This window comes from Chiloscyllium punctatum, chromosome 8, assembly GCF_047496795.1.
Source record: "Chiloscyllium punctatum isolate Juve2018m chromosome 8, sChiPun1.3, whole genome shotgun sequence".
NCBI classification, from domain to species: domain Eukaryota; kingdom Metazoa; phylum Chordata; class Chondrichthyes; order Orectolobiformes; family Hemiscylliidae; genus Chiloscyllium; species Chiloscyllium punctatum.
Genome location: NC_092746.1, coordinates 37,508,030 through 37,524,923, shown reverse-complemented (window position 1 = coordinate 37,524,923; position 16,894 = coordinate 37,508,030). Strand labels below are relative to the sequence as shown.

Below are 16,894 nucleotides of genomic sequence, written 5' to 3'. Positions count from 1 at the left end.
ATAGTTGTATAGAATTTCTAAGCACAAGGTAATTATTTAACTGAATTATTACCATACAAATTTCAGCTCAAACACATTAAGCTATCAACTACAAAACCAGATTCAATTCCATAAAACAGAGGATCTTAAATTGTAGGAGTGAATAGAAGATGATTGGATTCTGCAGTAAAAAAAAGGCCCAACTATTTCATTACATAGAAGTAAACACGGAACTTGCACATTGCTGGTAAAAGTGACATGTTGTGAAGTTTCTGGTTCAAGTCAAAAAGCTTTGACAGCATGGCTCTCTTTTCAGCAATACTATCCTTTTTACTAAGTATTGTAAAAACACATTTTACATGCAGCACTTTTACACTATGACTGTGGAAAACATTATTATTCAGTTTGGGGGTGTCCAATAATCATTAATCCATTTGAAAAAAATCACTTCAAATTAAACATTTGAGAACTGCTGATCAAGATTCATCAACATGTCTTAGCGACATAACCATTGCCAGCAGGTTTCCTTGCCCATGTTTGAACTGATGCCATGTGTTTGTGACGTCTGGAGTCAATATTGAGGATGCCAAAGGTGACTCCATCCCACCTGTGTACCACTGTGCCCCAACCTCTGGACAAACCCCAGAATGGTGACATTGGTTACTGGGAGATTATCAGTCGGGTGTGATTTCATAAGAGTGACTATGTGAGGGTTTTGCTTGACTAGGCTGTCGGACAGGAGGGAAACGTTCAGAAAAGATTTACAAGCACGTTGCCAGGGTTGGAGCTATAGGGTGAGGCTGAACAGGCTGGGGCTGTTTTTCCTGGAGTGTCAAGAGGCTGAGAGGTGACCTTATAGAGGTTTATAAAATTGTGAGGGGCATAGATAGGATAAATAGACAAAGTCTGTTCCCTGGGGGTGGGGAGTCCAGAACTAGAGGCCATAGGTTTAAGGTGAGAGGGGAAAGATATAAAAGGGATGTAAGGGGCAACTATTTCACACAGAGGGCGGTGCGTGTATTGAATTAGCTGCCAGAGGAAGTGATGGAGGCTAGTACAACATTAAAAGGTATCTGATTGGGTATATGAATATGGAGGATGTGGAGGGTTATGGGCCAAGTGCTAGCAAATGGGACTAGATAAGGTTTTGATATCCGGTCAGCATGGACAAGTTGGATTGAACGGTCTGCTTCTGTGCTATACATCTCTATGACCCTAAAAGTCCAAAGACACACAACATCTTCAGTTAAGAGCTTTCTCCACATGCCCCTGCTAAGTAGTCTGTCCTTCCCTGGTGACTGTCAAGCTCTAGTCCTCTTGCGCAGGAAAGACATCTCCCCAACACACCAAGCTTCTTATGATTGTTATGAATCTAAATTAGACCACCTGTAATTTTGCTAAATTCTAGGGAATATAGCTTGGTCTATTCAATTTCTCTTCATGGAACCACATCCTAATCTCAGGAGACTGTCAAATGAAATATTGCATGCTTCTAAAGATAACTATATTATTTATTATGTACAAGACTAAAATTTCATACAGTATTCCAGGTATATTTCAGACCCTTATCAGGACCCCATATAATTGTATTAAAACATTTCTGTTATTCCAGTAGGACACTCAGGTCTTTCTGAACACTTATATTTTGCAGCCTCTCACCATTTAACCACTTTTGCTTTTCTATTTTTCCTTTCAAAGTGGTTAACTTCACCCTTCTCCACATTGTATTCCATTTTCTTCTCCACGATTTAGCTGTGCATATTCCTCTGCTGCCTCTTTGCATCCTCCTCCTAACTGTTTTCCCACGTAACGTTGTATTGTCACCAAAGTTAAATATATTACACCCAGTTCCCTAAACTAAGTATTTGATATAAATTGCAAATAACTGAATTCCAAACATGGATCCTTGTAGACCCCAAGCTGTCAACTCAACAATTAACTGTTCATTCCCACTCTTTCTTTACTCTCTGTTAATTAATTCTCTGGGATCCACTGTAATATATTACTGTTAATCACCTACTGTAATCCCATACACACAGAAATGTCCAATTGTTTAATGATCTTGTAGCTTCTCCTGCAAGCTATCACTTTGCTTCTCACTGGCAAAGCAACCAATAGATTGTCTTGCCTGGCCAAGGGAGTTTCATGGTGGAGATCTCCATGAGGTATGGGGCTGTGTCCGGTAGTGAAAAAGGGTGCTTGATCTCCTGCAATATGCCAGGATAAATGGCGTGGTATAATTTCAGCAAAGTGACCCTCATGATGGCAAGAAGCAGTGTATGTGCATGAGTGAGAAAGTATGCAAGGTTGGAGTGTGCATTCTAAAAACCTCAGCACCAGCAGGAATAATGAGCATTAAATTTGTGGAGTTGGTTCGTTCCAATAACCTTGTAATAGTTCTAGGAGGATGTGTGTATGGAACACTTAATAGGGAACTACTATTAGCTGTAATAGGGCTACATGCTCTAAGTGTGCATTGAGTTAAGGCTCAATCTTTAAGGACAAAAAAAATACATAACCCTAGCAGAGTAGGCAAACATGAGTGGAGGTTGTCACCGATATTTCTTCATTGACCCTGCAGAGGAAGAGGTGATTAAGCTTGCCAGGGAACAGGGTAGCTGCTCAGTTATAGTTGGTGACACCACAGCATCAAGGCAATATGGTGTTGAAGTTTCCAACCTGGTGTCAACAACTAATAATACAGAAGACTGAGGTGACATTGTACTCAGAAACGTAATTGTGGTTAATCATAAACAAATTCTTTCTGTTCTCCATTGCAGACCCTCGCATACTGGAGGAATGATTCCCCAGTGTTGGTAGCCATCCAGTGCCATACCTCTGAGGAGAATTTGACAGAAGGCTCAGAGGATGCATTTGTATTGTCAGGTCATTGTCCTTTATCCTTCACGGGAGAAAGAGATGGTGACCTCGGTGGGCAGATGTTTGCAAATAGATTCAGGGTTACAATCTGGTGACATCATAAATATCTGGCAGAAGCTGATGGAGGACATGACAGACAGGGACCTGATGGTGGGTGGACTGCTGGAAGCTCGGTCCATGCTGACTGTCATGTTGATGACAAGAATTTCATCACAGCCTCAAGGGACCTGCTGGAGATATAGAGAGATGCAGGGCAACTGCTGGTGAAGATGCCAGAGGTTAGGCGCAACCTCATATGAAAGATGGAGTCATCCATTCAAACCATGTGTTCTGTCATGCCTTCAACCTGTGAACACATCATCTCCAGATGCATAGGATGCTGGGAACTACCACAGAAAAGCTGGTCCAGAGAACACTCACTGGCTGCCAATTATGTACCAAATTTGGACCTCCTCTCAAGTGTACCTTCTCCTCCAGGAGTCAGCCTACCTCCATGACACATTGACTGGGAGAAACTACACCAGACTGTTGCCGCAGGAGCATCATCTCAGCCACAGCTCCTTCTTGCCTCTGCCTGGGATCCCACTTTCTCCAGCAAAGAGGCTACGCTTCCATCTGTTAAGGAGACCCTCACCAGGCTGGGTTACTCTCAGCCTTAGACCAGAGGACGGCTGCCAAGGTCATCTCACACAATGATGAATAGCAGTCAGCAGGCTGTCTTCACATTAGCTCTGGATGTCAGGGTTGCAGCAAAGAAAGGGACTTGGCAGGGCAGATGCGGAAAGGTTGTTTCTCCTTGTGGGAGAGTCTAGGATCAGGGGATATATTCACAGATTAAAGAGTCACATATTTAAAACAGACAAGAAAGAATTTCTTCTCTCAGAGAGTAATGAATTTGTGGAATTATTTACAACAAAGGGCTGTTGAGGCTGTGTCATTAAGTACAGATAGATTTTTCATTAGTAAAAATCCATCAAAGGTTATAGTGCAAAGGTTGGAAAGTGGAGTTGACCAATATTAAATCAGCTATGATCTCCCGAAAGTTGGACTAGATGGACTGAATGGCCTATTTCAGCTCCTACATTTTATGGTCTTATTTAATACTTCACTCCCATATTGAGTTATGTTAATTGAGAAAATATAAACACAGTTCTTTGGCTTGAGGGAAATGATATACAGAGGAACCTCGATTATCTGAACAATGACTACCGAATTTCGGATTACCTGAAAAAGATTGCAAGATCCCAATGCTTGGCTGAACTGTGTTATCCAGCATTTGATTATCTGAACCTTCAATTATTCATTCGAACAAAATACTCCCTGCCTGTGTCATTCGGATAATCAAGGTTCTTCTGTAACATTAATGTGTAATGTGTGTTCAGTAATTGACAGGTTGGCCTAAAGTGGAAGTCACTGGTATTGGACAGAAGAATGAAAGAAATTGACATTTGAAAAATTATAACTATTTTGTTGCATCTGAGGCTCAGGGCACAGAAGCAGAAAGTATGTTACTACATTTTCTGATTGCACAGTGCCTATAAGACTTTTCTATTCAAATTTCCTTTAACACATGAGAATTAACATCTTTAACAGTTCCAATGGGAGGTCTATTGGAAATGGGAGATCCAGCAGAAGATATCAGCAATTTAATTGAAGGAATTATTTATTTCTGAATTGTTTTTGTAATTTGGTCTAATTAATTATGTTTTTCAATGGGAGTTCATGCCAATAATTTTAAAAGAACAATTGAATTGAATGGAACTTCTGACAATGTACTTCTGGCAAGATGCCATTTTACAAAGGAATTCAGAGGCATTTTTCAAAAGAGCATTGAAGGTAAGACTATTGATAAGGCTGAGCCTGGGGTACTCCTTCATGTGATGTGTTGCAGCTGTCCAGTCAATAATTACATACCTTCTCTAGAGTTCGAAAACTTTGCTGATTGTGCTAAACACGTTTTGTTCATTGATACTATGCACACTTCTTGTTTCCAGCAACTGAGATATGTGTGCAAGAAATCCACAACACTATAGCTGAATAACATTATACTATTAGTGTCAAACTTGAATGTCTATCCCAGATGCAACTAACACAGGGACCCATCATATCAAACTGTCAGAAAGAGCAACAGAGCTGCTATTCATACAGATCCATTGGCCCAAGTTCAAATCTCAGCCTGATAGATAATGGGCAAGTCAGTCATAACAACAAATATATGACCAGTTTATTTGTATTGAACACAAAGAATAACATTTCATGCAAAGTTAATGAAAAATTCTTTCTTTTTCAATCTGTCAAATTTTCCTCCATGTTTAAATTCTTCCAGAACTTGGAGCACTATTGCACATGTGCAGTATTACTGTTCCAAGTTTCAGAGAATCCTGGAGTGTTCCATGTGTATGGCTTATATAACCTGGCAGCATGACTAAAGCAACCCTAGTCAATATGCCATGCTCTCAGTAGCAAGTTACCTATAATTAAGCCAACAAAAGCAAAGTACTGAGTCAACTTAAAGCATATGTTCCCATATGTTACAAATCTCAATCTCATTAAAGACAAACAATTCACACTAAATTATAATATACCAGAGACCAGAGGAAATTCGAGAAATAGAATCAGCTTTTTGTTAAAAGAAAATGGTTATCTTTTTGATTACTTTTATCAGGTTGAACGACCAAATGATTGGTAAATGAACTATGACATAAACATATGATGGCTTATATTCAGATGGAAATTTACAGGAGGTCTTAGCCAATTCGAACAAATTAATTACACATCTTTCAGGATTCAACTGGTCTGTCTACTGAGCAGGGCAGCACGACTGATTAAATTTGCCACATTTCTACCTCACATACTGCAGCTTTTCATAGCTCATTATGATCTCATGACATATTTCCCTCACTCTTCCCTCTGGGCAGAATTTTTCTCTTGGTGGGATTCCCCACACCATCTTAAGAGGCAATAGGATAGGCTTCCCCACTAACCACAACAATCCTGCAGCCTTTTAGCTCTCTGAGAAGCGTAAATTAGTTGGAGGTGGGAGTTCTGTTTTTCAACGAGGTGCTGCAATTCCCATCTGAGAGAGCTGTCTGCTGATCCAACTGGGCCAGCAGCAGCAGTTCAGGCTCTACATTCGGGAGTTGAGCACCACATCGTTATGATGGATCTCACATGGGGAATGGGAGAAGACTCAGCCAACTGGAGAGGGGTGGTGGGTATTGATGGAGTGACTGGAGGAAGGGTCAGACATTGGCAATGCACCCAATGTGGAAAAGGAGGCCTTTGAGAGAGGTACACCCAAGCTTTGTGATCAAAGCCTCTGCAGAATCACCTATTTAATTAGCCTGAACCCAACCCTTGAACTCTTCCTGTTTGCCTCAAAATTGAGGTGGTCTGGAAACTATTCTGAAGTAATCAAGAACCTGGGTTGGGTTGGAACCCTAGGCCTTAGCTGTGCCCTCTAAAATTGCAGACATATCAGGGTGAGGCTGGGAACAAGGCCACCCTGGGAAATGTATGGCCCTGCTGCCAGCAATCCACTGGCAAAGGACTACAAAAAACTTTCCCAATGTGCTTATTTGATGCAGTCACACCAAAATTACTTATTTAAGAGGCCCTGGCACAATAGAGAGTGCTGGGGCGGGGAGGTGGTGTGGTGCCAGGAATAGCACCAAACATACCTAAAAGTGAGGTGTCATCCTGATGAAGCTGCTAAATTGAATTACTTGTCAAACAGTTGAAATAGCATGTGATAGAACAGTTGAGTCATCCCACATCAATGGATCCGTTCTAATCCTGATTGTCCTGCCACATACTGTCATGAATGGTGAACAAGTAGGATTTCCAAAAGACTTTTTATAAGATTGCACATCAAAAGTTACTACACAAGAGCTTATGATGTAGGAGGTAACATGATAGAGAATTGGTTAGTTAACAGGAAGCAGAGTGTGGAGATTAATTAACCTATTTTGGGCTGGCAAGTTGAAACTGATAGAATGTTAGAATGATCAGTGTCATAGCCTCAAATATTTACAATCTATATAAATGACTTGGATGCACAGACCAAAGGTATTTACCAGTGGAAACAAGATATGCAGGAAAGTAAATTGCCAGGAGGCTGAACAGGATATAGATCGAATAAGGTCGTAAGCACACTGTTCTTCCAACCTCCTGACCACTCCCATCTAGAAGGACAAAGATTGCAAATACAAGGGAGTATCACCATCTGTAAGTATCCCACCAAGTCACTCACCATTCTGACTTTGAAATGTATCTTCTAGCCAGTGATGCCAATGTGCCACAAGTGAATTAAAAAAAAGATACTGGGAGATTGTTTCTTCTTGTGAGGGATTCTGGATTCGAGGCACTGTTTAAGGATGAGGAGAATATTTTCTCCCAGAAGGCGGTTAGTATGGAGAATTCACTCTACCAGAAAGCAGATGAATTGAATTTATTTAACCTAATTGGATAGACAAGAGAATCAAAGGTTTTTGAGGGCAGATATGAAAGTGAAATTCAGACCACAACTTGCTCAATCTTGATCTTACTGAATTGAGCTGGCTTGATTGTCCACATGGTCTGCTCCTAATCTCATGTTCCTATATGATGTGGCACAAAACAGGACATGTTCAGCAGAGCTCTGGATGTGCTTAAGTTGATACAGATTGCAAAATGGGTGCTTGTCCAAGAATGCATTGGAATAGTTGAGTCTGAAGACAATAAAGAAGTGATTTACATGAGTCTATTTTCCAGTGAGACAATTACCTACTTAACTATTAATTATATAAAGGTTAAATATAAGGTTAAGTGTATACAGGTGAGAGGCACCAATTGGATAGTGAATTGAGCACATTTGCAGAGGCACTCCTTCCATATCCAGTCAGCATAGTTGGAACTGGAGTGAATCATCTCTACTGACATTTTTAATTAAGTTAGGAAGGTTTCGATTTTTGCACCAGTGTACATTTAAGGGGCTGTTATTTTTTTTCACTCAAAAGACTACAAAGGCACACTGAATCTAGTGATGGGTTGTAGAGTTAGGAGCTATACATTTGTAAGATCTCACTTTGAGAATAAATCTAAACCTGAGTAATGATGACTTTTATTCTCTCCTTGAGTGGCTGTAACATGCTTAACAATCACTACCCATATGAATTAATGTTTCTATTTTTTGAATCACAGTCTAAATTTCTTTTAACAGGATTATGGATTTATCTTCAAGAGTGGGAGGTGGGGAAATGTTCCAATTTCTAAGTAATCAATTTGTAAATATTTTTGCTAGCCTACCTACAATTCAATGTTGAGATTATCTTAATATTATGTCTTTTTCTTCACCATGTCAACAAGCAATGCAATCAAAATATGATAATATATTTTGTATCTTTTCCAAGCTGAAGAATGTAGGACATTGCAGGATGACAGAAATAGTTAGCAGAAGTAGTTCAGGAGAGAGAAGCATGTGGTACATTTTGGGAAATCGTAAAAAAAATTAGTGAAATAAAATACATCATATGGAGCAAGTCACTTAATAGATTGGACAGAGAGATTTGACTAGAGATCTCCAAGCTGGATTTACAGGTATAAAAGGCCTTGTATAAGCAAATAGGGTTTTATGTAGGTTTTTTCTAAATCAGTATACACATTTCGATATATCCAAGAATGAGATTGAAGAAATCTGTAAGGATATCTGAATTCTGAATAGCAATGACTGGATAAATAATAAAAGATGATTTCCAAGGTTGGACAAATCCTTTAGAATTATGACAGCGAAATGTCGAAGGATTTACAAAAAAATTCAAGGGGATATTAAATTGTGAAATGCATTAACCGAAGTGATTTTTTAAAAATTCAGTCATGGGACTTAAGGCTTATTGACCCACAAGGCAGTAAGACACAGGAACAGAGGTCGGCCATTTAGCCCACCAGACTGCTTTGCTATTCTGAGAGATCATGGCTGATCTGATAATCCTCAAGCCTACTTTGCTGCATTTTCACCATAACCTTGATGTCCTTGAATTCAGTCTTGAATATTCTTAATGACCCAGTTTCAAAAGGCGTCCACTGTAAAGAATTCCACAGCTTCACCACCCTTAAAGAAGAAATTCCTCCTCATGTCTTATATTGGTAACCATGCATTCTGGGAATATGCCGTCTGGTCCTAGATGCTCCCACAAAGTGAAACAGCCTTTCCTCATCTACCCTCTCAAGTATCTGAGAATCTTGTGTTTCAATAATCTTGGCTCTTATTGTTCTAAACGCCAATTAAGTATAGAGCCAACTACCCCCTAAGCACCTTTGTCTTCCAATCACAGCAAGTGGTGACGAAATGATTACAAATTAAACATGGATGGGTTTACAAATGGTTGCTTCATGTATTTGCGCTACAAAGTCTTAGCACCCAGGAAACTTTGATCCTGTGGTTTCACCCATCGAATTGGCATTGACTCCACCCAATCAGGGAACTGACTCAGCTATTCCTGAGTAGTAGTAGGGTGAAAAGAATGGATGGTGGGTATAGTGAAAGCTAGATGACTAGAGAAATTGAGGTTTTGATTAAGAAAAAGAAGGAAGCATATATCAGCTATAGACAGGAGAAATCGAATGAATACTCAGAAGAGTATAAAGGCAGTAGGAGTATACTTATGAGGGAAACTAGGAGGACAAAAAGGGGACATGAGACAGCTTTGACAAGTAGGGTAAAGGAGAATCCAAAGTGATGTTATAAATACATGAAGGACAAAAGGATAGCTAGGGAGAGAATAGGGCCCCTCAACTATCAGCAAGGCAGCCTATGTGTGGAGCTGCAGGAGATGGGTGAGATACTAAATGAATATTTTGCATCATTGTTTACTGTGGAGAAGGACATGGAAGATATAGAATGGGGTGACATCTTTAAAAATGTCCATATTGCAGAGGAGGTGGTACTGGATGTCTTGAAATGCATAAAAGTGGATAAATCCCCAGGACCTGATCAGATGTACCCCCAGAACACTGGGAGGCTAGAGAAGTGATCTCTGGGCCCCTTGCTAAGATATGTGAATCATCAATAGTCGCAGGTGAGGTGCCGGAAGACTGGAGGTTGGCTAATGTGGTGTCACTATTTAAGGAAGGTGGTAAGGACAAGTGAGGGAACTATAGAACAGTGATCAAGTTGTTGGAGAGAATCTTGAGGAACAGGATTTACATGTATTTGGAAGGCAAGGACTGATTACAGATAGTCAACATGACTGTGTGCATGGGAAATCATGTCTCACGAACTTGATTGAGTTTTTTGAAGAAGTAACAAAGAGGATTGATTAGGGCAGGGAGGTAGACATGATCTATATGGACTGCAGTAAGGTGTTCGACAAGATTCCTCATGGGAGACCACTGAGCAAGGTTAGGTCTCATGGAGTACAGGGACAACTAGCCATTTGGATACAGAAATGGCTCAAAGGTAGAAGACAGAGGGTGGTGGTGGTGGAGGGTTGCTTTTCAGACTGGAGGCCTCTGACCAATGGAGTGCCACAAGGATTGGTGCTGGGTCCACTGCTTTTCATCATTTCTATAAATGATTTGGATATGAACATTGGAGGTATAGTTAGTAAGTTTGCAGATGACACCAAAGTTGGAGGTGTAGTGGACAGCGAAGAAGGTTACCTCAGATTACAACAGGATCTGGATCAGATGGGTCAATGGGCTGAGAAGTGGCAGACGGAGTTTAATTTAGATAAATGTGAGGTGCTGCATTTTGGAAAAGCAAATCAGAGCAGGACTTAAATACTTAATGGTAAGGTCCTGGGGAATGTTGCTGAACAAAGAGACCTTGGAGTGCAGGTTCATAGCTCCTTGAAAGTGGAGTCGCAGGTTGATAGGATAGTGAAGAAGGTGTTTGGTATGCTTTCCTTTATTGGTCAGAGTATTGAGTACAGGAGTTGGGAGGTCATGTTGCAGCTGTACAGGATATTGGTTAAACCACTTTTGAAATATTGTATGTAATTCTGGTCTCTGTTCTGTTCTGTTGTGAAACTTGAAGATGTTTAGAAAAGATTTACAAGGATGTTGTCAGGGTTGGAGGATTTGAGCTATAGGGAGAGGCTGAACAGGCTGGGGCTGTTTTCCCTGGAGCGTCGGAAGCTGAGGGGTGACCTTATAGAGGTTTATAAAATCATGAGGGGCATGGATAGGATAAATATACAAGGTCTTTACCCTGGGGTGGGGGAGTCCAGACCTAGAGGGCATAGGTTTAGGGTGAGAGGGGAAAGATATAAAAGACACCTAAGGGATAACCTTTTCACACAGAGAGTGGTACGTGTATGGAATGAGCTGCCAGAGGAAGTGGTGGAGGGCTGATACAATTGCAACAATTGTATTCTTGTCAGCATGGACAAGTTGGACTGATAGGTCTGTTTACGTGCTGTAAAATGTCTATACCTCTGACTCTAGTACGCTGCATTTTTTTGAGAACAGAAAGAGATGGCAGTGAACGCAGCTTGTGTTGGACAGTATCAGCTTGGGCCCACCGGGTTTGAGGTACATCCCATCACCCTGCACCCATAGTCTCCATGTCCATGTTTACTGAACTTCTCCAGCAACCCAATTCACCCATCTCCCCCATGTGGAGGCCTGCTACATTCAACTTTACCTTTAACTGTCCTCCCTGTCTCCTGAATCTTGGCATTAAACCGTAATGATGTTCACCCTGCTCCTCTATTCTCACTCTCTGGACACCATGGTAATGACCCATTATCTCCTCCTTCTGTAGCCGACTATGTCTTCTAATGTTATTTCATAAACAGTTTCATTCAACTTAAATTATCCCCTGTTACTGACCTTGTCCCCACCTGTACTAATGCCTCTGCTTCCCCGCTGGCCCTTGGCATCTCACCCCTTCTGCTGTGATTCTCCTGATACCCATTGCTCGCACCCCTTCCTTTGAAAGTTTGGCAGATGGAGCCTCAGGCTAGTGTTCAGCCCAGATCTTAATGTCGTCAATGAACAGCCCCGAAACATGACTGGCGGCATGACAAGACAATGAAAGTCATGGATGCTCTGGCCTTGTAGGGAGGTGATATGTGAGCAAGCACTAAGACAGCAGATCAGCTGCCCATGAGATGCTGCCTGGTCTGATCTTTGATCCAGGCACCTGTTTGAACGTCTTTGCTGCTGATTTTCAAAGCTCATTGCCAATACATCCTGCAAGGCGACCCTGTGCTTCTGAGGGTGCCACCATGTGTATTGGCGAAGGGGTAGGCAGATGCTGTATGTCCATCAATGAAGGGTGTGCATGGCTGATGGTGCAGATCGTACTACCTTGAACGCTACATGCAGTTTGCTTGGAACAAGTGGTGAGTTGAATCTGCCAGAAACCCTCTCTGGTCTTCATGCTGTGTTTTCTCAACGCCTACGTATTTGACGGATTTGGTCGAACAGGAAGCTGAATACTCATGAGGTGAGTTAGGCTATCAACAAGGTGTTTAACAAGCAATAATCTCCCTTCACCAGTAATGCTCCACTGCCAAGTGAGAAACTCACCATGCCACTTGTGAAAGGTATAAAAGATGGAATAGGATGCCTTGATGTTGTGATAAGCCTCACTGGACATCCTGGTTGTCTGATTGTGCAACAAATCCAACCTCATCCCAATTGGCTCAAACCCTGATAAGATTCCATTCAATACTTCACCTGTCTAGTTAGGTGTGGGGATCTTTCCAGCTGATAGAGGGAGTGAATGAAGCAACAATTATGACATTTGTAAAAATTAAGTTGCCAGAGTCAAGAAAATATGGGGAACTCTACTGAAAAGCAGCATCCTGTAAATTCTATAAGAATGCAGTAAACATGTTGTTCGACATTCACAGTTAACATTTCTAGCTCGAAAAGGATGAGAAAGAACACTAAATAGGGAGTACAGACAGCTTGAGTTGAAAATAACTTTTTAAATAATTTCAAAAGATGCAATATTCTATTTTTAAAAAGTATGACATTATCCTTTCAAAATTGCTGCTTAACAAATAAGCAAAACGTGGACTCACACTGTCAAAGCTGTCTTTGATTCCCTGAACAGACTGTCTTTCTCACATAAGGAACTTGTAAAAGGATCAAGAACCAGAGGGCACAGTTTTCAAGTGTCTTTGAAAAGAAGCAAATGCAAGGTGAGAAACCACTTTTTCACACTGTGAATGATAAGTATCTGAAATGCACTGCCTGGAGGTGTGATGAAGGCAAGTTCAATTGAAGCATTCAAGAGGGCATGAGCTGATTAAAAGAAATAATGTATAAGGTTATGTGGAAAAAGCAGAAGGTGGGCATTAAGTCAAAATACAGAGAGCTGCTTTAAGCACAGCAAATAGAGTGGCCTCCTTCTGTGCCATGGTAATTGAGAGATTCGAGCTTGGAAGTTTAAGCCTGATTGCCATAAGATACCTATGACTCTGAGTCAGATAGATTTGAGACATTGGACTGGTCAATTTTGGTCTTGCACATTTAATGAACTTAAACCTTTTCGCCATGTCTCTTGTGAATGTTGTATTCAAAGATAGCTACTCTTAACTACAGGCCAACTTCTGTAATATCAAAGAAGAGTTTTTACAAACTTATCTGCTTACATGAGTTGAAAAATTTAAAATGAGGTGGTCACTTGAGACTCATTACTGTTAATGGCTTGTTCAAAAACCAGGTGAGGCTCTGCATATCCTACAAGTCACCATACCTGTCCGTTTGAACTGTACAGGAATTCCCCACACAGTTAATTAAAGGATTTTGCTAAAGATATACTTTCAGTTCTTCCACCAATTATGAAAAAGATAACTTTGATTGCAACTTTTTTATTACGAGATGCAAAATATTGTGGAAAACTGATAGTAAGCAAAAATACACAAAATCATTTATTTAATCATGAATAATGGTTTAGAAGTAGAAAGAGATTTTTGTTACGCTCTCATACTGCTTACAGCCTCCCTTGTTTAATGCAGTTAATGCTCACCAGGATGGCAGTCTCACAGAGACAAGGTCTGAGGTGGAGGGCAAACTTTTCAGAATTCCATAACAGGAGATTTTTTTTAAAAATACATTTTTATTGGAAAAAATAGATCTTTAAAAATATTATCACAAATACAAAACAATACAATTCAAAACAATACCAAAAAAGAACACAAGTTCCTCCTCCTTGAACGCATAAAACACAATCATTACAGCTATATAAAAGCCCTCATTAGTGTGGCAGATAAATCTGTGACAAAGTATTCCAAATAGGGCTGCCATGTCTTATAAAAATTCTCAGTTTTGTGGTGTACCATACTTGTGCGAAAATCCAAGGGGATATTCTCCATAACAATCTTCCACCAACCCGACATGCCTGGGTGGGGGGGGGGGGGGGGGGGGAGGGGAGGGTTTCAGATACACAACCTAGCAAAATATTCTTTCTTGCACAGAAAGTGAGGACGTTGAAAAGTTTTTTTTATTATGTGCATCTGCAGGGAACACACTGGGCAGATCCAGAAGAGGAGAAATCAGGTTCTTCTCCATCCTTACACCCAAAATCTCCTCCATTGCACCCACCACAGCACTCCAGTATGTTTGAAGCTTACCACAGGACCAGAGACAATGGGTAAGAGTTCTCGTGCACTTGGGACATATTGAAGATATCCCTGATTTAAATTTTGATAAATGGTCAGGAGCCAAGTGGACCCTGTGGAGAATCTTCAGCTGTAAAGCATTGGTCCTATTGCAAATTAATATCTTTCTTGCGTTTTTCCAAATATCTTCCCGTGCCTCTGAGGAGACTTCAACATCTAGCTCTTTCTCCCACACCCTGCAGAGTCAATCGAACTCATCTGAAGGGGGGTCCCCCAATTGATGATATAAAGTACTGACAGAAAGTGTATTCTGAGCACTAAGCACCCTCCTCTCAGTCGGATTTGTAGGGATCAATCAAAAGTGTAGTTTTTTAAAAAATAAAATCCCTAACCTGCCGAAAACGAAAGAGGTCCCTGTTAGATAGCTCATATTTCCGTGCTAACTGATCAAAGAACATAATTGTGTCTCCCTCAAATTATTCACTAATGCAACACACACCCCTAGCTGCCCAATGTTTGAATCCTGAATCTATCATCCCCACTTGAAAACCTGGCATACCCACTATAGATATAAGAGAAGATGTTTTGTCAATATTGGCTCCCCTTTTACCGAATTGCCCTCCATGCTTTAACAAAGAACATAGAAAAATACAGCGCAGTACAGGCCCTTCAGCCCTCGATGTTGCGCCGACCGAAGCCTACCTAACCTACACTAGCCCAATAACCTCCATATGCTTGTCCAATGCCCGCGTAAATGACCCTAAAGAGGGAGAGTCCACCACTGCTACTGGCAGGGCATTCCATGAACTCACAAGCCGCTGAGTAAAAAATCTACCCCTAACATCTGTCCTATACCTACCACCCCTTAATTTAAAGCTGTGTCCCCTAGTAACAGCTGACTCCATACGTGGAAAAAGATTCTCACTGTCAACCCTATCTAAACCCCTAATCATCTTGTACACCTCTATCAAATCTCCCCTAAACCTTCTTTTCTCCAATGAGAAAAGTCCCAAGTGCCTCAGCCTTTCCTCATACGATCTTCCTATCATACCAGGCAACATCCTGGTAAACCTTTTCTGCACCCGTTCCAATGCCTCCACATCCTTCCTGTAGTATGGCGACCAAAACTGCACACAATACTCCAGATGAGGCCGCACCAGAGTCTTATACAACTGCAACATGACCTCAGGACTCCGGAACACAATTCCTCTACTAATAAAGCCCAGTACACCATATGCCTTCTTCACAGCACTATTTACCTGGGTGGCAACTTTCAAAGATCTGTGTACATGGACACCAAGATCCCTCTGCTCATCCACACTACCAAGTAGTCTACCATTAGCCCAGTAATCCATCTTCTTGTTACTCCGACCAAAGTGAATGACTTCACACTTAGCTACATTGAATTCCATTTGCCACCTTACTGCCCAGCTCTGCAACTTATCTATATCGTGCTGTAACCTGCCACATCCTTCTTCGCTGTCCACAACTCCACCGACTTTCGTGTCTTCCGCAAACTTGCTCATCCAGCCTTCAAGCCCCTCCTCCAGGTCATTTATAAAAATGACAAACAGCAATGGTCCCAAAACAGATCCTTGTGGAACACCGCTAGTAACTGCGCTCCAAGATGAACCTATACCATCAATTACTACCCTCTGTCTCCTTCCAGCCAGCCAATTCCTAATCCAAACCTCTAATGCACCCTCAATGCCATACCTTCGTAGTTTTTGCATTAGCCTGCCATGGGGTACCTTATCGAACGCCTTGCTAAAATCCATATACACCACATCTACTGCTTTACCCTCGTCCACTTCCTTGGTCACCTTCTCAAAGAATTCAATAAGGTTTGTGAGGCATGACCTGCCCTTCACAAAAAATGCTGACTATCCTTGATCACATTATTCCTATCCAGATGTTCATAAATCCTATCCCTTACAATTCTCTCTAAGACTTTGCCCACAACAGAAGTGAGACTGACTGGCCTATAGTTACTCGAGCTATTCCTGCTCCCCTTCTTGAACAAGGGGACCACATTCGCTATCCTCCAGTCTTCTGGCACTGTCCCCGAAGACAACGACGACCTAAAAATCAAGGCCAATGGCTCCGCTATCTCCTCCCTAGCTTCCCAGAGGATCCTAGAATAAATGCCATCAGGCCCAGGGGACTTATCTATTTTCATCCTTTCCAGTATTCCCCAGACCTCTTCCCTACGTACCTCAAGGCCATCCATTCTAATCACTTGTGACTCAATATTCACATCAGCAATAGTGTCCTGTTCCTGAGTGAATACTGATGAAAAGTATTGATTTAGTGTCTCACCAATCTCCTCCGCCTCCACACACAACTTCCCACTATTATCCTTGACTGGACCGATACCTACCCTAGTCATCCTTTTATTCCTGACATACCTATAGAAGGCCTTTGGGTTTTCCCTAATCCTACCAACTAAGGACTTTTCATGTCCCCTTCTCGCTGCTCTT

At 41.3% G+C, this 16,894-nt stretch overlaps 1 protein-coding gene across 4 annotated transcripts in view; it reads right to left on the bottom strand.

Moving 5' to 3' along the window:
• dgkb (diacylglycerol kinase, beta) overlaps positions 1-16,894 on the bottom strand; it is an 801,318-nt gene that overhangs the window by 63,034 nt on the left and 721,390 nt on the right. The window lies entirely within an intron of this gene.